The 20,712-nt window shown below is 37.8% G+C and overlaps 1 protein-coding gene across 1 annotated transcript in view; it reads right to left on the bottom strand.

Moving 5' to 3' along the window:
- The window catches only part of HSD17B3 (hydroxysteroid 17-beta dehydrogenase 3), a 233,399-nt gene extending 212,950 nt beyond the window's left edge, over positions 1-20,449 (bottom strand). The window contains exon 1 of the mRNA XM_082401269.1: positions 20,406-20,449. The gene's annotated coding sequence lies outside the window, so the exon portion shown is untranslated. The remainder of the gene's footprint in view (positions 1-20,405) is intronic.
- Between the last annotated feature and the right edge of the window lie 263 nt (positions 20,450-20,712).

Raw genomic sequence — 20,712 nt, 5'->3', positions numbered from 1 at the left:
ATGTATAGTGGTATCTGATTGTGGTTTTAATTTGCATTTCCTTAATGACTCATGATGTTGAGCATCTTTTTATGTGCTTGTTTGCAGCCACAGATCTTCCTTGATGAAGAGTCTTCACACCTTTTGCCCTGTTTTTACTGTGATGTTTTTCTTATTTTTTAGTTTAAATTTTTTCTTTATATATACTGGGTACAAGTCCTTTATCCATTGTGTGATTTGTAAATATTTCTTCCCATCTCTTTTTTTTTTATTGGAGTATAGTTGATTTACAATGTTGTGATAGTTTCAGGTGTGCAGCAAAGTAATTCAGTTATACATATACATATATCCATTCTTTTTCAGATTCTTTTCCCATATAGGTTATTACAGAGTATTGAGTAGAATTCCCTGTCCTATACAGTAGGTCCTTATTAGTTATCTATTTTGTATACAGTAGTGTGTATATGTTAATCCCAACCTCCTAATTTACCCCTCATCCCCAACCTTTCCCCTTTGGTAACCATAAGTTTGTTTTCGAAGTCTGTGAGTCTGTTTCTGTTATTGTAAATAAGTTCATTTGTATCATTTTTTAGATTCCACCTATAAGTGATATCATATGATATTGGTCTTTCTCTGGCTGACTTACTTCACTTAGTATGATAATCTCTAGGTCCATCCATGTTGCTGCAAATGGTATTATCTCATTCTTTTTTATGGCTGAGTAATATTCCATCATATATATGTACCACATCTTCTTTATCCATTCTTCTATCGATGGACATTTAGGTTGCTTCCATGTCTTGGCTATTATTGTAAATAGTGCTACAATGAACATTGGGGTGCACTTATCTTTTCAAATTACGGCTTTCTCCAGATATATGCCCAGGAATGGGAGTGCTGGATCATATGGTAGCTCTATTTTTAGTTTTTTAAAGAACATCTATACTGTTCCCCACAGTGGCTGTACCATTTACATTCCAACCAACATTGTAGGAGGGTTCCCTCTTCCCATCTCTTAACAGCATATTTTGAAAAAGTTCATAATTTTATGTCCAGCTTATCAATTTGTCATTTTATGAATTGTGCTTTTGGTGTTATAACCAAAACTTTTTTCCCTAACCCATGATCACAAAGATTTTCTTTGTTTATATCTAGAAATTTCATTGATATTCTCTATTGGCTTTCTAATATTTTAATTTCATGGATTTCTGCTTCAATCTTTATTATTTTCTTTCTTCTGCTTATGTTGGGTTTCATTTGCTTTTCTTGTTCTAGTTTCTTAAGGTGGAAGCTGTGGTCATGCAGGTTCAGTCTCCAAATTTAGAGTTGGAAAGCTTAGTTTTTGATACTTTACTAAGACCAATTCTACTACTAACAACACTATCTCTCTGTGTGTATACCAAGTAATTACAGCCCCTGCTCACATCCACTCTTTATGTTTTTCATAAAAGAAGAGGGAAGATTTCAGAGAGATAAAAGTAATAAATCTCTTTGCAAGTCTATTTAATAACATACAAGGTCTTATTATTTGAGAGTTTTTTTTTGTTTATCATTCATCAGTTGTTGCACATTTGGGTTGTTCCTACTTTTTAGCTATTGTGAATAGTGCTATGATGAAGATTCATATACAAGCTTTTGTGTGAACATGTGTCTTCAGTTCTCTTGGGTATATGCCTCAGAGTGGAATTGCTGGGTCATATGGTAACTTTATGGCTAAATTTTTGAGGAACTGCCAAACTGTTTTCCACAGAGGCTACACCATTCTACATTTCCACAGTATGTGGAAATGTAGAATGGTGTAGTATGTGAGCATTCCAATTTTTTCATATCCTCACCAATACTTTTTTCTTTTTTTAATTATAGCCCTCCTAGTAGGTGTGATGTAGTATCTAGTGATTTTAATTTGCATTTCCTTGATGGCTAATGACATTGAGCATCTCTTCCTGTGTTCATCTTCTTGGTATGCTATATTTCTTAGTAATGGTAGCTCTTTTCCTCGCAATACATTAGGTAATAAATACCTAGTGCTGAAGTAACTTTTATACTGTGAATTAAACCCTGTATGATGTTTTTGCTGAGCTAGAAGTAAGAAAAGGCTGTATGATGAACACGTTAGTTGGCAGATAGAAACAAAGACCCATTGCAAAGAGAATAATTATTATATTGAAGTCCCTTGCAGCTTCCTCCAAATAAATCATGTATTAGTTCAGCAAGAGCCTGCTGTGGGTTATGGAGAAAACACAGATAGGTCAGATTTACAGGGCCAGCACTAGACAGACCTGGGTAGAACTGGTGGTGAGCCCTGCAGAATCAGCTCTGCTGAAAAGAGCTCAGTATGCTGCAGGAGTAAAAACAGAAAGTTGGGTGTCTTGAGCCCGCAGCAGCTACCTTTGGGAGGGAAGCTAGCTAGAAAACCAGCTTATAATGTGTGTGTATTTGTGTATGTGTGTTGTCCATTCATTCATTTATTTGTTCATACCTGGGTATGAGCTCAGAAAACTTCTGTGTTTCTCCTTTACTCCCACACTACTATTACACTCACAACATTTCTGACACCTGATGCGTGTGTGTATGTGGGGAGGGTGTTTCCTTCAGCAAGCCATTCTGCAACACCAGCTAGCTGTCCTACAGTTTAAGTCAATTTATCTCCAAGTAGTGTCAGATCCCACAAGACTGTCCCCCCCTACCTCACTTCAGATGCCAATCCAAAGTCCAGGGTGCAACCTGTTCTTCTGACCAACTGGCTATAAATCAGACGTTCCCACCTTCCCCCCCGACTTGGGTTCAGTTAATTAGCCAGAGCGGCTCACAGAACTCAGGAAAATAGTTCACTAACTGTTTACCAGTTTATTGTAAAAAGATATTATACAAGATACAGACGAACATCCAGATGAAGGGATATGTAGGGCAAGGTATGTGAAAAGGGGCACAGAGCTTCCATGCCCTCTCTGGGCCTGCCACTCTTCCAGTACTTCCACATGTACACAAGCCTGGAAAATTCCTGAACCCCGTATTATTGGAATTTTAATGGAAGCTTCATCACGCACGCATGATCAATTACTAACTTCATTTCCAGCCCTCTGCACTCTTTGAAGAATGGGTGGTGGGGCTGAAAATTCCAAGCTTATAATCATAGCGTGGTCTTGCTGGTGACCAGCCCCCATCCAGGAGCCCACCAAAGGTCACTTCATTAGAACAAATGACACTGCTATTACCCAGGAAATTCCAAGGGATTTGAGAATGCTGTGTAGGTGCAGACAAATACTGTTTGATTCCATTTATGCAAGATCCGTAGAATAGTCAAATTCATAGAGTCAGAAAGTACATTGGTAGATGCCAGGGGCCAGAGGGTGTGGGTGTGGGGAGGGGGAATGGGGAGTTAGTGCTTATGGGGACAGGGTTTCAGTTTAGGAAGGTGAAAAATTAGAGAGATGGATGATGGTGAGAGTTGCACAACAATGTGAATGTACTTAGTGCCACTGAACTGTATAGTTAAATATGGTTAAAATAGTATGTTTTATATTATGTGACTTTTACCACAATTAAAAAAAACATTAAAAAAAAGAACCAGGGTCAAAGATCAAATATGAGAACAAATGGTTCTCCTAGCACTCCTATTTGCAAGGATTTTAGAGACCTTGTGTCAAGAACCAGGAACAGAGACTAATATACATATTTTTTTAAATTTCACAATACCTTGCCAAAAAGAATTATCTCAGGTGGCAGACAGAAATCGATAGGTAAGGAGTTAAACTTCCAAAATAAAATACCATCAACAAGGATTTGTAACAATTTTTATAACTTCTGAATTCTTGGACTCAAGATTTATGATACTTTTCTATGTAAACTTTTCCTTTCTCTTCTTCACTAATTTTCTTCACCAGCAAGATGAAGTCAACCCAGGACTCCCTGTCCACCAACCCAGACCAGCTGGGTAACATCCTGACACACAGGCAAAGTCTGAGCCCCAAATACTCCTCATACTCATCCTGAATTCCGACTGCAATCTAGTTCAGGCATCCCTTTATCTTCAAACATCACCAGCTGGTCTACTGAGCTTGCCTACACCACCAAGCCTCTCCTTTCTGTGCCTTGTATTCTTTGTACATTTCTATTCCATTTTCTCTTGGACTTTGCATCTTGGTTCTTTCTGTGCTCATTTCCACTTCCCACTTCCCTCCATTCATTCACTTCTTCATTTCTGGTCTCACAACTCCCGTGAGACTTGATCTTCCAAAGTCATCAGTAATGTCCCAGTAGCAAAATCTAATGGCTTCTTTTAAATTCAGTTCCCATACCCATACTCAGACATAACCTTCGTTGTCAGTTAAGTAGTATCATTCTAGGCCTTTTTAAATGCACTTATAAACATGTACATATAAAGATGCATGGTACATTTTGTGGTTTTCTTAAAAACACAGAGATTAAACTGTTCCTTTTGCTCTGTGACTTGCATTTTCACTTCAAAAAATATGTCCTGGAGATCTTTCTATGTTGTACATTGATCTTTGCCTCAGCCTTCATATTTACTGCATAGCATTCTGTGGTATATAAAAGCATGGTTTATTTGACAATATTATTTCATATTATTCTTCTAACCTATGGACATTTCAATTGTTTAATTTTTTTCTAATATTTTAAACAATAATGCAATGAACATTTTTAGTTAGGCCACCCTATGCCCATGTGCAAAAATGTTGCTGGGTTGAAAAATTACTGGGTTGAAAACTATAGAAAATTTTAACTGGTAAATGTAGGCAAATTGCTCTTCTAAAATGCTATGACAATTTACATTCCTACCAGTAGTATAAAAGAGTAACTCTTTTTTCACATTACCAGTAATAGTGAACATTATCTTTTTTTACTGTTGCTAAGCTGTTGGGCAAAAATCATTTGTTATACATTTATTTATTTATTTATTTATTTATTTATTTATTTATTTTAATTTTTACTGGAGTATAGTTGATTTACAATGTTGTGTTAGTTTCGGGTGTACAGTAAAGTGAATCAGTTATACATATACATATACCCACTCTTATTTAGATTCTTTTCCCATATAGGTCATTACAGAGTATTGGGTAGAGTTCCCTGTGCTATACAGTAGGTCCTTCGTAGTTATCTATTTTATATATAATAGTGTGTATATGTCAATCCCAATCTCCCAGTTTATCCCTCCCCCCCCCCCACCTTTCCCCTTTGGTAACCATAAGTTTGTTTTCTACATCTGTGACTCTATTTCTGTTTTGTGAATAAGTTCATTTGTTCCATTTTTTTAGATTCCACATGTGATATACGATACTTGTCTTTCTCTGTCTGACTTACTTCACTCAGTATGACAGTCTCTAGGTTCATCCATGTTGCTGTAAATAGCATTATTTCATTCTTTTTTATGGCTGAATAATATTCCGTCGTATACATGTACCACATCTTCTTTATCAACTCCTCTGTTGATAGACATTTAGGTCACTTCCGTATCGTGGCTATTGTAAATAGTGCTGCAATGAACATTGGGGTGCGTGTATCTTTCCGAATTATGGTTTTCTCCAGATATATGCTCAGGAGTGGAATTGCTGGATCATACGGTAGTTCTATTTTTAGTTTTTTAAGGAACCTCCATACTGTTCTTCATAATGGTTGTACCAATTTACATTCCCACCAACAGTGTAAGAGAGTTCCCTTTTCTCCACACCCTCTCCAGCATTTGTTGTTTGTAGACTTTTTAATGATGGCCATTCTTACCAGTGTGAGGTGATATATCATTGTTGTTTTGATTTGCATTTCTCTAATAATTAGTGATGTTGAGCATGTTTTCATGTGCTTTTTGGTCATCTTTGGAGAAAGATATCTTCTGTGCAGAAATGTCTATTTAGATCTTCTGCCCATTTCTCGATTGGGTTGCTTGTTTTTTTGATATTGAGCTCCATGAGCTGTTTGTGTATTTTGGAGATTAATCCCTTGTTGGTTGCTTCATTTGAAAATACTTTATCTTATTCTGTGGGTTGCCTTTTCCTTTTGTTTATGATTTTCTTTGCTGTGCAAAACCTTTAAGTTTAATTAGGTACCATATGTTTATTTTTGTTTTCATTTTCATTACTCTAGGACGTGTATTAAAAAAGATATTGCTGAGATTTATGTCAGAGTGTATTCTAGCTATGTTTTCTTCTAGGAGTTTTGTAGTATCCGGCCTTACATTTAGGTCTTTAATCCATTTGAGTTTATTTTTGTGTATGGTGTTAGAGAATGTTCTACTTTCATTCTTTTACATGTGGCTGTACAGTTTTCCCAGCACCACTTATTGAAGAGACTGTCTTTTCTCCATTGTATATTCTTGCCTCCTTTGTCATAGAATAGTTGACCGTAGGCATGTGGGTTTATCGCTGGACTTTCTGTCCAGTTCCATTGATCTATATTAGTGTTTTTGTGCCAGTACCAAACTCTTTTGATTAAAAAAATCATTTGTTATTTAAATTTACATTTCCTTGATTATGCTGCATTTGAGCACCCGTTCATATGTTTGCTATTTGATTTTTTTCTTCAGAAAATTTCCTGTTCATATCCTTGTTGTATTTTTCCAATGAGTTATCTTTTTCTCAATGATTTGTAATATATTTGTATACTCTACATATTTATCTGTTGTCAGTTACACATATTGTAAATGTTTTCTTTCAATCTGTTACTTTCTTTACCTTGTTTACATTAACTTTTGATATTTAGATGCTTTCAGTTTTTTTTAATTGAAGTGTAGTTGATTTACAATGTTATGTTAGTTTCAGATGTACAGAAAGGTGATTCAGTTATATCTATATAATATATATATTATATATATAATATTTTCATATTCTTTTTTCATATTCTTTTTCACTACGGTTTATTACAGGATACTGACTATAGCTCCCTATGCTATAAAGTAGGGCCTTGTTGTTTATCTATTTTATATATAGTAGTTTGCATCTGCTAATCCTAAACTCCTAATTTATCACTCCCCCACACCCTTTCCCGTTTGGTAACCATAAGTTTGCTTTCTGTATCTGTGAGTCTGTTTCTGTTTCTTGATTAAGTTCATCTGTGTCATATTTTAGATTCCACATATAAGTGATATCATACAGTATTTGTCTTTCTCTTTCTGACTTACTTCACGTAGTATGATAATCTATAGGTCCATCCATGTTGCTGCAAATGGCATTATTTCATTCTTTTTAATGGCTGAGTAATATTCCACTGTATATATGTACCACATCCTCTTTATCCATTCATCTGTTGATGGACATTTAGGTTGCTTCCGTGTCTCAGCTATTGTAAATAGTGCTGCAGTGAACATTGGAGGTGCATGTACCTTTTCGAATTATGGTTTTCTCCGGATATATGCTCAGGAGTGGAATCATTGGATCATATGTTAGTTCTATTTTTAGTTTTTTTAAGGAACCTCCATACTGTTCTCCATAATGGTTGTACTAATTTACATTCCCACCAACAGTGTAAGAGGGTTCCCTTTTCTCCACACCCTCTCCAGCATTTATTGTTCGTAGACTTTTTAATGATGGTCATTCTGACCAGTGTGAGGTGGTGCCTCACTGTAGTTTTGATTTGCATTTCTCTAATAATCAGTGATGTTGAGCATCTTTTCATATGCCTATTGGCCATATGTATGTCTTCTTTTAGAGAAATGTCTCTTTGGGTCTTCTGCCCATTTTTTTGATTGGGTTGTTTGTTTCTTTTGTTATTGAGTTCTATGAGCTGTTTGTATATTTGGGAAATTAAGCTCTTGCTTGTTGCATCCTTTGCAAATATTTTCTCCCAATCCATATGTTGTTTTTTCATTTTGCTTATGGTTTCCTTTGCTTGCAAAAGCTTGTAAGTTTGATTAGGCCCCATTTGTTTATTTTTGCTTTTATTTCTATTGTAAAAGCTATTGATTTTTGTATGTTAATGTTATATTCTGCTGCATTACTGAATTCTTTTAATATTTAAATTAATTTTATCATTGATTTTTTGAGGGGGTTTTCAGGTATACTATCATATCATCTGCAAATATAGATGTTTTTACTTTTTCTTCACCCATTCTGATGCCTCTAATTGATTTCTCTTGTCTAATTGTATTGGCTAATATCTCTAGTACAATGTTGAATAGTAATGGATAATGCACATACTTGTTTCCAATCCTAGAAGAATTGCCTATAATGTTTGCCCATTAGCTTCTTTGAAGGTAATACTATGATCCTTTTTCTTAGATTTATTAATATTAGGTATGATACTAATTGATTTCTAAATATTTAACCAGATTTGCATTTCTGGAATATAACCCACTTGGTCATCGTGTATTATTTACTTAATGTGGTATTTACTTAATATTTTGTTTAGAATTTTGTATCAATATTCTTTTTTATTTACTTATTTATTTTTGTCTGTGTTGGGCCTTCGTTTCCATGCGAGGACTTCCTCCAGTTGCGGCGAGCGGGGGCCACTCCTCATCGCGGTGCGCGGGCCTCTCACCATCGTGGCCTCTCTTGTTGCGGAGCACAGGATCCAGACACACAGGCTCAGCAGTTGTGGCTCACGGGCCCAGTTGCTCCGTGGCATGTGGGATCTTCCCAGACCAGGGCTCGAACCCATGTCCCCTGCATTGGCAGGCAGATTCTCAACCACTGCGCCACCAGGGAAGCCCTGTATCAATATTCTTGAATGATATTGGCCAATAGTTTTCTTTCTTTGTACCCTATTTAGTTCAGATATCAGTGTTATACTTTCCTCATAGAAAAAAGATTTCTTTCCTTTTTAATGCTTTAGATAAATGGTTTGGTAGAATTCCCCTGAGAAATTATCCATGTCTTGTGCTTTTCCTTGAGATAGTTATTTAATAATTTTCTTTGTTTCTTCTATGGAAATTGGTCTCTTTAAGCTTTCTAACTCTAATGAGCTCAATTTTGCTAATCTGAATTTCCCTAGGAAATTATCAATTTGCTCTAGGTTTGCAAATGTATTTGCACAGAAGTTTGCAAAGAAGTCCCGTATGGTTTTTTAAGATTTTGCTTGGGACTTCCCTGGTGGTCCAGCAGTTAAGACTCCATGCTCCCCAATCTTGAGAAAGAAAAATGGAGCTGGAGGAATCAGGCTCCCTGACTTCAGACTATACTACAAAGCTACAGTAATCAAGACAGTATGGTACTGGAACAAAAACAGAAACATAGATCAATGGAACAGGATAGAAAGCTCAGAGATAAACCCATGCACATATGGTCACCTTATCTTTGATAAAGAAGGCAAGAATATACAGTGGAGAAAAGACAGCCTCTTCAATAAGTGGTGCTGGGAAAACTGGACAGCTACATGTAAAAGAATGAAATTAGAACACTCCCTAACACCATACACAAAAATAAACTCAAAATGGATAAAAGACCTAAATGTAAGGCCAGACACCATTAAATTCTTAAAGGAAAACATAGGCAGAACACTCTATGACATAAATCACAGCAAGATCCTTTCTGACCCACCTCCTAGAGAAATGGAAATAAAAATAAACAAATGGGACCTAATGAAACTTAAAAGCTTTTGCACAGCAAAGGAAACCATAAACAAGAAGAAAAGACAACCCTCAGAATGGGAGAAAATATTTGCAAATGAAGCAACTGACAAAGGATTAATCTCCAAAACATACAAGCAACTCATGCAGCTCAATATCAAAAAAACAAACAACCCAATCCAAAAATGGGCAGAAGACCTAAATAGACATTTCTCCAAAGAAGATATACAGATTGCCAACAGACACATGAAAGAAGGCTCAACATCATTAATCATTAGAGAAATGCAAATCAAAACTACAATGAGATATCATCTCACACCAGTCAGAATGGCCATTATCAAAAAATCTACAAACAATAAGTGCTGGAGAGGGTGTGGAGAAAAGGGAACCCTCTTGTACTGTTGGTGGGAATGTAAATTGATACAGCCACTGTGGAGAACAGTATGGAGGTTCCTTAAAAAACTACAAATAGAACTACCATACAACCCAGCAATCCCACTACTGGGCATATACCCTGAGAAAACCATAATTCAAAAAGGGTCATGTACCAAAATGTTCATTGCAGCTCTATTTATAATAGCCAGGACATGGAAGCAACCTAAGTGTCCATCAACAGATGAATGGATAAAGAAGATGTGGCTCATATATACAATGGAATATTACTCAGCCATAAAAAGGAATGAAACTGAGTTATTTGTAGTGAGGTGGATGGACCTAGAGACTGTCATACAGAGTGAAGTAAGTCAGAAAGAGAAAAACAAATACCGTATGCTAACACATATATGTGGAATCTAAAAAAAGAAAAAAAAAGAAAAAAAAATGATCAGAAGAACCTAGGGGCAAGATGGGAATAAAGATGCAGACCTACTAGAGAATGGACTTGAGGACATGGGGAGAGGGAAGGGTAAGCTGGGACAAAGTGAGAGAGTGGCATGGACATATATACATTACCAAATGTAAAATAGATAGCTAGTGGGAAGCAGCCGCATAGCACAGGGAGATCAGCTCGGTGCTTTGTGGCCACCTAGAGGGGTGGGATAGGGAGGATGCGAGGGAGCAAGATGCAAGAGGGAAGAGATATGGGGACATACGTATATGTATAACTGATTCAATTTGTTATAAAGCAGAAACTAACACACCATTGTAAAGCAATTATACTCCAATAAAGATGTTAAAAAAAAAAAAAAGACTCCATGCTCCCAGTGCAGGGGGCCCTGGTTCAATCTCTGGTCAGGGAACTAGATCCCACATGCTGCAACTAAAGATCTCATGTGCCACAACTAAGACTCAGCACAGCCAAATAAATAAATAAGTATTTTTAAAAAAGATTTCTCTGGTTATTCTCCCTTGTTGATATTCAATTAAAGTGTGTCTTAAGAGAAACCTAATATGATGGGTGAAGAAATGAAAGGAGACTTTCTTGGTTTTCTTGGTATGTTTTTATATTCCTTTTCTTTTTCAGTGGAAATATTCATGTATTCCTTATATAATTTTTTAAAAAGCAATATGGACAAAAGAATGAAGCCCCAAAAGGACATAGACACACATGCATGCATGCATGCATGCACACAGAGGGGTGATCTCTAACTGGTAAGTGTCTACTATGTGGAGTCTATGGCCCCATCATCCTCCTTGATACAAATTAACATGTCAAGATACAATCTGAGTCAGCCAATTCTTTTAAAAATTATATTTGTATCCAAGGCATATTTTGGAAATGATTGCATTATTAGTTAGTTTAGCACATTTTCAATGTGCCTACAGCCCCACATCCTCCAACTCAATGGAAAGCCTCTCTGTGAACTTAGATGCAGATATCTCCCATAATATAGGCAGAGTCTCCTGGTTATATCCAGTGCCAAAAGTTGATGACTGATTATTACTTTGACATAATGATAATACCTTACATTTTCATGATGCTTTTCTGGCATTCAAAGCACTTCTACATATTTTCTTATTTGACCCTCACAATACCTCTCTTAGGTAGACTTGGCAGGGTGTCTTCATTTTACAGTCAAAGAAAAAGTCCGAAAGAGATTAAGTGGCTTTGCTAAGGCCATCTGGCTGACAAGGGTCGGGGGTAGGACTGGCACCAAATTCACTCCTCTTCTCTTTATGCTGCAGTGCTCATCACAACCTGACTTCTCCTACGCTGTGTTTTAATGGTATGCCGCATCACAGTGCTTGCTAAATGATGTCAAAAACAGCAATGTTATATAGGCAAAAGAATTTAGCAATTGTGTTTTTAAATGCTCACTCAGCCTTAAGAGGGTAATTATATAATGACTTAGGAAACCCAACCATTTTAAAAGACTTTCTACAATGGCAGCAATAATCTTTGATGTTAAGCAAAGGAATCAAGTACACTGTATTGCTTAGCATTTCTATTTAGCTGAAAGTACGTTTTTAGACATTCCACCCCATTCATTCAACAAATATTTATTGAGTGCCAATTATGTGCCAATCCCAGTTCTCAGCAATGAGGATACGCAGTGGAGAAAACAAAGTCTGTTCTCAGAGCTCACACTCTAGTGGAGGGAGAAGGACAACAAGCAAATGAATGTACACTGTGGAAGATGCTGTGGAGGAATATACAGTGGGAAATGGGGCTTAAAATGGGTTAGTCAGGGAAAAGTGTCTCTGATAAGAAGACGTCTGAGCAGGGATGTAAAAGAATTTACGGACTGAGTCTTACTGGAGAAACAGCTCCAAACAGAAAGGCCCTAGAGCAGGAGAGGAACTTCTGTCATTCTTTTCTATTTCAATTTTTAATTGAAATATAGTTAATGTACAATATTTCATAAGTTACAGGTGTGCAACATAGTGATTCACTATTTTTAGAGGTTATATTCCATTTATAGTTGTTACAAAGTACTGACTATATTCCTTGTGCTGTACAATACATCCTTGTAGCTTATTTATTTTCTACATAATTGTATCTCTTAATCCCCTATCCATATCTTGCCCCTCCCTCCTTTTCTCTCCCCACTGGTAACCACTAGTTTGTTCTCTATATCTGTGAGTCTATTTCTTTTTTGTTATATTCACTAATTTGTTTTATTTTTTAGATTCCATGTGTAAATGATACCATACAATATATGTATTTGTCTGTCTGACATTTCACTTAGCATGGACCCTCCAAGTCCATCCATGTTGTTGCAAATGGCAAAATTTTTATCTCTTTTTATGACTGAGTAGTATTCCATTATGTATATGTATATACCACATCTTCTTTATCCATTCTTCTGTTGATGGATACAGGCTGCTTCTATGTCTTGTCAGTTATAAACAATGCTGCATGAACATTAGGATGTATGTATCTTTTTGAATTAGTGTTTTCTTTTTTTTCAGATATATATATATAGCCAGGAGTGGAATTTGCTGGATTATGTGGTACTTTTATTTTTAGTTTTTTGAGAAACTTCCGTACTGTTTTCCATAGTGGTTACACTAGTTTACATTCCCACCAACAGTGTACAAGAGTTCCCTTTTCTCCACATCCTCACCAACATTTGTTGTGTTCTTTTTGATGATAGCCATTCTGACAGGTGAAAGGTTTTCTGTTATTCTTAAACATGTAGAAGAGAGAACTAATTCTCTCCTCCCTAAATGATCCATAGAGTGCCTTCAGAACTCAAATTTTCCCCCATGATTGGAGAATTAGTATGAACAGTGTCTTGTATTTAAAATAAAAAATTAATAAATAGTAAAACCTAAGCCTCTGTTGCCTAAACAATGTCAAATATTTTAAAAAAGAAAATACTGACCATTTTATTTATTCATCTATTTTTGTCTTCATGTCTTCACCACATAGACACTGTCTTTAGCCTTTGTTTCCTAAAAAATTGCATTTTTACCTAAAGAGCTTACCTAAGCTACACATCATGAGGCTCTGGAAAATTTTAGTTGACCTGGAAAAACAACCAGAAGAGGTGTCTTTTTATGTGGATGTTTGTTGTGCTGAACTGCCCTTTGTGTTACAAAAACCACAATTCTTGCTCAGGATGCTTATGTACCTTCCTCTTATATTTTTCTCTATGCTAGGGAAATATCTAGGATATTTGGTATCTTTGTGTTATTGAACTCACAGTCTAATGATCTCCAAGCTCAAAACTCAGTGACTTAAAACAACAACCATGTTATTATCTTATGATTCTGTGGGTTGACTGAACTCAATTGGGCAGTTCTGCTGGTCTTGTTTGATGTATTTCAGGCAGTTGCAGTCACATAGTAGGTGGTCATCTGGAAGCTTGCTGGTGATGCAGGAATGGCTGAGTTTTCCTCCTTCTCCATCTGGTCTTAGGGCTTCTCCTCTCCATGTGGCTTTTCCACATGGCTACTTGGGCTTCCTCACAGCATGGCAGCTAGATTCCAAGAAGGAGAGTTCCAAGAAGGAAATGGAAGCTGCCATTCTTCTTAATGGCTAGGCCCAGAATTGGCACAGCATTATTTCTACTTTATTCTGTTACCTAATAGTCACAGCCAGTCCAGATTCAATGAGGGAGGTGGCTGTGCAAGTGCGTGAATACTGGCAAGTGATGTTCATTGAGAGCCATCTTTGGAGACCAGTTATAACACCTTCTCATCCTGCATTATCATTCTGTGTGTTTACTTTTGTTAGATAACCAAATAGAAAGGCTATAAGACATGGCAGTACAAAGTGTTATACAATCACAGAAAAAGGAATGACCAACACTTTCTGGTAGGGAATAAACAACCTTGAAAGAAAGGAGACTTCAAAGCTAAATGTTGAATGCTGAATGGTCTCCCTGTGCAGTTCAGGTAGGGCAGATTAGGCAGAGGAAATATCACGTGTGAGGTCACTGATGCATGAAGAAGCCAGGGATGTTTGGGGAACAAAATACGTTAAGGAGCATATGAGAAGGTACAGGAGGTGGCAGGAAAAAAATGGAAAGGAAAGCTGGGGTTTGATCAAGAAAGTATAGGTTCTACCTGCAAATGAGTTAGCCAAATTTTAAGGAGTTTAAGGGCATCTCCAGACTACCAAGTCTGCCCAACTCTGACAGCAACTGCAATGAGCTTGCCAGAGTGCAAAGTCAGAGGAAACAGTCCCCACAAGACTGCCTTCACTTCAGACACCAGCCACAAGTTTGGAGGTCTTCAGGGCCATCCTCATTTCAGACTAGCTGACTACAAATTTGGGGGTTCTCACAACCACACTCAGGCTTGATAACTCACTAGAATGACTCACTGAGCTCAGGAAAATGCTTTATTTATTATTAGAGTTTTATTATAGTGAAAGGATACAAATTAGAACCAGCCAAAGGAAGGGACTCGTAGAACAGAATCTGTGGAGAAGGGGGATCAAAACGTGAAGCTTCCATATCCTCAGGAACATGTTACCCTCCTGGCATCACCGTGTGGCAATACACATGGAATACTGTCAACCCAGGAAGCTCACCTGAGCCTTGGTGTCCAGAGTTTTACTGGGGCTTGATCACATACTACTTGTGTGGCTGACCTGTAGTCTCCAGCTCCTCTGGAGGTCAGAACTGATATGGCCTGTCCAAAGCACCTCACCATTTATCACATTATTAGATTGTCTGATGGGCAAAGCTCACAGGCAAACAAAGACACTTATCAGGCAGGACATTCCAGGGAGCACCTCCAAGCAAGTCAGAGGCCAGACCTCTCTTCGGGTAAAGTTAATTCCTCAGCACACAATACACTATCTGTATTTTGGAATACATGTTAGGAGTATAGGCTTCAGAGTTTGCCAAGGTTTGTCTGCCCCATGTGGTGGTCGTTGTCGGGCACTATTTATAAATATATTGGTTCTCTTCTCTTTCTGGGCACAATGTGGGATTGTGCTTCCTTACCCCCTTTGAAGACAGGTATGGCCTTATGACTTGCCTTAGTTGAAGAAATGCAAGTGGAAGTGATGAGCAGGCAGAAGCTTTAGAAGTCAATGTGAGATTCATCACATACGCCTTCTCCCACCTCAGGAACTGTGGAAACACGTGTTGAGATGGAGGCTCCATCTGCCTGGGCCCCTAAGTACCTATGAAGAACAGGTGCTTTGCCCCCAAACCTTGTTGGACTTGAAGTGTGAGTGAGAAGTAAATCTTTGTTGTGTTGCACTGCTGAGATTCGGGGATTATTTGTCACCACAATACATCTTGCTCTATCCTGATATTATACCATGGGTGATCTTGGGCAATTTATTTAGCTTCCCTGTGCCCTAGTTTCTTTCTACAAATGAGGATAATAATACCTACCTCTCGGGGTTATGAAGAGAATAAGTGTGTTACACATTGTATTACTTTGCTAGAGCTGCCATAACAAAGTACCACAGTCTGAGTAAACTTACACAACACAAATTTCTTTTCTCATAGTTCTGGAGGCTGGAAGTTCAAGATCAAGGTGTGGACAGGATTAGTTCCTTCCAAAGCCTGTCTCCTTGGCTTGTGATGCCTGTCTGCTCCCTCTGTCTTCACAAGGTCTTCCCTCCATGCATGTTTATGTCCTAATCTCTTCTCCTTACAAGGACACCAGTCATATTGGATTAGGGCCAACCCTAATGACCTCATTTTAACTTAATTACCCCTTTAATTTTTTTTTTATAGCTACTTTATTTATTTATTCATTTATTTATTTTTGGCTGTGTTGGGTCTTCGGTTCGTGCGAGGGCTTTCTCCAGTTGCGGCAAGCAGGGGCCACTCCTCATTGCGGTGCGGGGACCGCTCTTCATCGCGGTGCACGGGCCTTTTACTATCGCAGCCCCTCCCGCTGCGGGGCACAGGCTCCAGACGAGCAGGCTCAGTAGTTGTGGCTCATGGGCCCAGCTACTCCGTGGCATGTGGGATCTTCCCAGACCAGGGCTCGAACCCGTGTCCCCTGCATTAGCAGGCAGACTCTCAACCACTGCGCCACCAGGGAAGCCCAATTACCCCTTTAAAGAACCTATCTCCAAATACAGTAACATTCTGAGGTCTTAGGACTTCAAGAAATGAATTTGGGGGGAACACATTTCAGCCCATAATACAGATGGAAACATTTACAGTAGAACAGTACATAGCACATAGTTAATATTCAATAAACTTAACTATTATTGTTACTACTATCATTGTCTTTTATATACACTGATAATAAAGTATATTGAAGGCATAGTGTTACCTGAAGAAAGTTGTTAAATGATAAACAATATGTTATTATCCTTATTTATTTAATTAATTAATAAGTAAGCAAGCAAATAATATTGTGCACTTAGGGAAAACAATCTAAAAAAATACGTCAATTTGGAAAGGCTAAATACTGTATGATTCCAACTATCTGACATTCTGAAAAGAAGACAGTAAAAAGATCAGTAGTTGCCATGGGTTAGGGGGGAAGGAGGGATGAATAGGTGGAGAATGGAGGATTTTTAGAGCAGTGAAACTACTCAGTATGATGATGTCATTATATATTTGTGTGAATACGTAAAATTTACACCATCAAGAGTGACCCTAATGTAAACTATGGACTTTGGGTGATAATGATGTGTCAATGTAGGTTCACTGATTCATAGACTACATTTTGTGCACTGCATTTATAGTGTAACAAATAAAACACTCTAATGGGGGATCTTGACAGTAGTGGAGGTTGTGCTTGGTTGGGGGAGGGAGTGTATGGGAAATCTCTGTACCTTCTGCTCAATTTTGCTGTGAATCTAAAATTGCTATAAAAAATTGTCTACTGAGATGGCAGACAGCAGAAGCAAGAAGAACTACAGTCCTGCAGCCTGTGGAACAAAAACCACATTCACAGAAAGATAGACAAGATGAAAAGGCAGAGGGCTATGTACCAGATGAAGGAACAAGATAAAACCCCAGAAAAACAACTAAATGAAGTGGAGATAGGAAACCTTCCAGAAAAAGAATTCAGAATAATGATAGTGAAGATGATCCAGGACCTCGACAAAAGAATGGAGGCAAAGATCGAGAAGATGCAAGAAATGTTTAACAAAGACCTAGAAGAATTAAAGAACAAACACCTAGAAGAATTAAAGAACAAACAGACAGAGATGAACAATACAATAACTGAAATGAAAACTACACTAGAAGGAATCAGAATAACTGAGGCAGAAGAACGGATAAGTGACCTGGAAGACAGAATGGTGGAATTCACTGCCACGAAACAGAATAAAGAAAAAAGAATGAAAAGAAATGAAGACAGCCTAAGAGACTTCTGGGACAACATTAAATGCAACAATATTTGCATTATAGGGGTCCCAGAAGGAGAAGAGAGAGAGAAAGGACCTGAGAAAATATTTGAAGAGATTATAGTCAAAAACTTCCCTAACATGGGAAAGGAAATAGCCACCCAAGTCCAGGAAGTGCAGAGAGTCCCAGGCAGGATAAACCCAAGGAGAAACATGCTAAGACACATAGTAATCAAATTGACAAAAATTAAAGACAAAGAAAAATTATTGAAAGCAGCACGGGAAAAACACCAAATAACATACAAGGGAGGGCTTCCCTGGTGGCGCAGTGGTTGGGAATCTGCCTGCCAATGCAGGGGACACGGGTTCGAGCCCTGGTCTGGGAAGGTCCCACATGCCGTGGAGCGACTAGGCCCGTGACCCACAATTGCTGAGCCTGCACGTCTGGAGCCTGCGCTCTGCAACAAGAGAGGCCGCGATAGTGAGAGGCCCGCGCACTGCGATGAAGAGTGGCCCCTGCGTGCCGCAACTAGAGAAAGCCCTCACAGAAACGAAGACCCAACACAGCCATAAATAAATAAATAAAATTTAAAAAAAAAAATACAAGGGAACTCCCGTAGGTTAACAGCTGATTTCTCAGCAGAAACTCTACAAGCCAGAAGGGAGTGGCAGGATATACTTAAAGTGATGAAAGGGAAGAACCTACAACCAAGATTACTTTACCCAGCAAGGATCTCATTCAGATTCGATGGAGAAATCAAAAGCTTTACAGACAAACCAGCTCTACAACAAATGCTAAAGGAACTTCTCTAAGTGGGAAACACAAGAGAAGAAAAGGACCTACAAAAACAAACCCATAACAATTAAGAAAATGGTAACAGGAACATACATATCGATAGTTACCTTAAATGTGAATGGATTAAATGCTCCAACCAAAAGACACAGGCTTGCTGAATGGATGCAAAAACAAGACCCATATATATATGCTGTCTACAAGAGACCCACTTCAGACCTAGGGACACATACAGACTGAAAGTGAGGGGGTGGAAAAAGATATTCCATGCAAATGGAAATCAAAAGAAAGCTGGAGTAGCAATACTCATATCAGATAAAATAGACTTTAAAATACAGAATGTTACAAGAGACAAGGAAGGACACTACATAATGATCAAGGGATCAATCCAAGAAGAAGATATAACAATTATAAATATATATGCACTCAACATAGGAGCACCTCAAAACATAAGGCAACTGCTAACAGCTCTAAAAGAGGAAATTGACAGTAACACAATAATAGTGGGGGACTTTAACACCTCACTTACACCAATGGACAGATCATCCAAAAAGAAAATTAATAAAGAAACAGAAGCTTTAAATGACACAATAGACCAGATAGATTTAATTGATATTTATAGGACATTCCATCCAAACAGAAGATTACACTTTCTTCTCAAGTACACACGGAACATTCTCCAGGATAAATCACATCTTGGGTCACAAATCAAGCCTCAGTAAATTTAAGAAAATTGAAATCATATCAAGCATCTCTTCTGACCACAACGCTATGAGATTAGAAATCAATTACAGGGGAAAAAAAGGAGAAAACACAAATACATGGAGGTTAAACAATATGTTACTAAATAACTAAGAGATCCCTGAAGAAATCAAAGAGGAAATCAAAAATTACCTAGAGGGGCTTCCCTGCTGGCGCAGTGGTTAAGGATCCGCCTGCCAATGCAGGGAACACGGGTTCAAGCCCTGGTCCGGAAAGATCCCACATGCTGCAGAGCAACTAAGCCTGGGCGCCACAACTACTGAAGCCTGCGCACCTGGAGCCTGTGCTCCGCAACAAGAGAAGCCACAGCAATGAGAAGCCCGCACACCACAACAAAGAGTAGCCCCCACTCACTGCAACTAGAGAAAGCCTGCGTGAAGCAATAAAGATCCAACTCAGCCAAAAAAAAAAAAAATACCTAGAGAGAAATTACAATGAAAACACGGTGTTCCAAAACCTATGGGATGCAGCAAAAGCAGTTCTAAGAGGGAAGTTTATAGCAATACAAGCCTACCTCAAGAAACAAGAAAAATCTCAAATAAACAATCTAACCTTACACCTAAAGGAATTAGAGAAAGAAGAACATACAGAACCCAAAGGTAGTAGAAGGAAAGAAATCATAAAGATCAGAGCAGAAATAAATGTAATAGAAACAATAGCAAAGATCAATAAAACTAAAAGCTGGTTCTTTGAAAAGATAAACAAAATCGATAAACCATTAGCCAGACTCGTCATGAAAAAGAGGGAGAGGACTCAAATCAATAAAATTAGAAATGAAAAAGGAGAAGTTACAATAGACACCGCAGAAATGCAAAGCATCTTAAGAGACTACTACAAGCAACTCTATGCAAATAAAATGGACAACCTGGAAGAAATGGACAAATTCTTAAAAAGGTATAACCTTCCAAGACTGAACCAGGAAGAAGTAGAAAATATGAACAGACCAATCACAAGTAATGAAATTGAAACTGTGATGAAAAATCTTCCAACAAACAAAAGTCCAGGACCAGATGGCTTCACAGGCAAATTCTATCAAACATTTAGAGAAGAGCTAACACCTATCCTTCTCAAACTCTTCCAAAATATATCAGAGGGAGGAACACTCCCAAACTCATTCTATGAGGCCACCATCACCCTGATACCAAAACCAGACAAAGATACCACAAAAAAAGAAAATTACAGACCAATATCACTGATGAACATAGATGCAAAAATCCTCAACAAAATACTAGCAAACAGAATCCAACAACACATTAAAAGGATCCTACACCATGATCAAGTGGGGTTTATCCCAGGGATGCAAGGATTCTTCAATATATGCAAATCAATCAATGTGATACACCATATTAACAAATTGAATAAAAACCATATGAAAAAAACTGTCTACTAAAATTTTTTAAAATACAAAAAAATGCTGAACTGTTAATAGTGATTTTTTTCCACTCATTTTATTTCACTTGTTAAACCATTTTTTTGAGGTACGATTGACATAGAAAAAGT

The sequence above is a fragment of the Balaenoptera borealis genome (assembly GCF_965194805.1).
Source record: "Balaenoptera borealis genome assembly, chromosome: 8".
NCBI lineage: Eukaryota > Metazoa > Chordata > Mammalia > Artiodactyla > Balaenopteridae > Balaenoptera > Balaenoptera borealis.
This window is presented reverse-complemented; position numbering and strand designations above follow the sequence as displayed.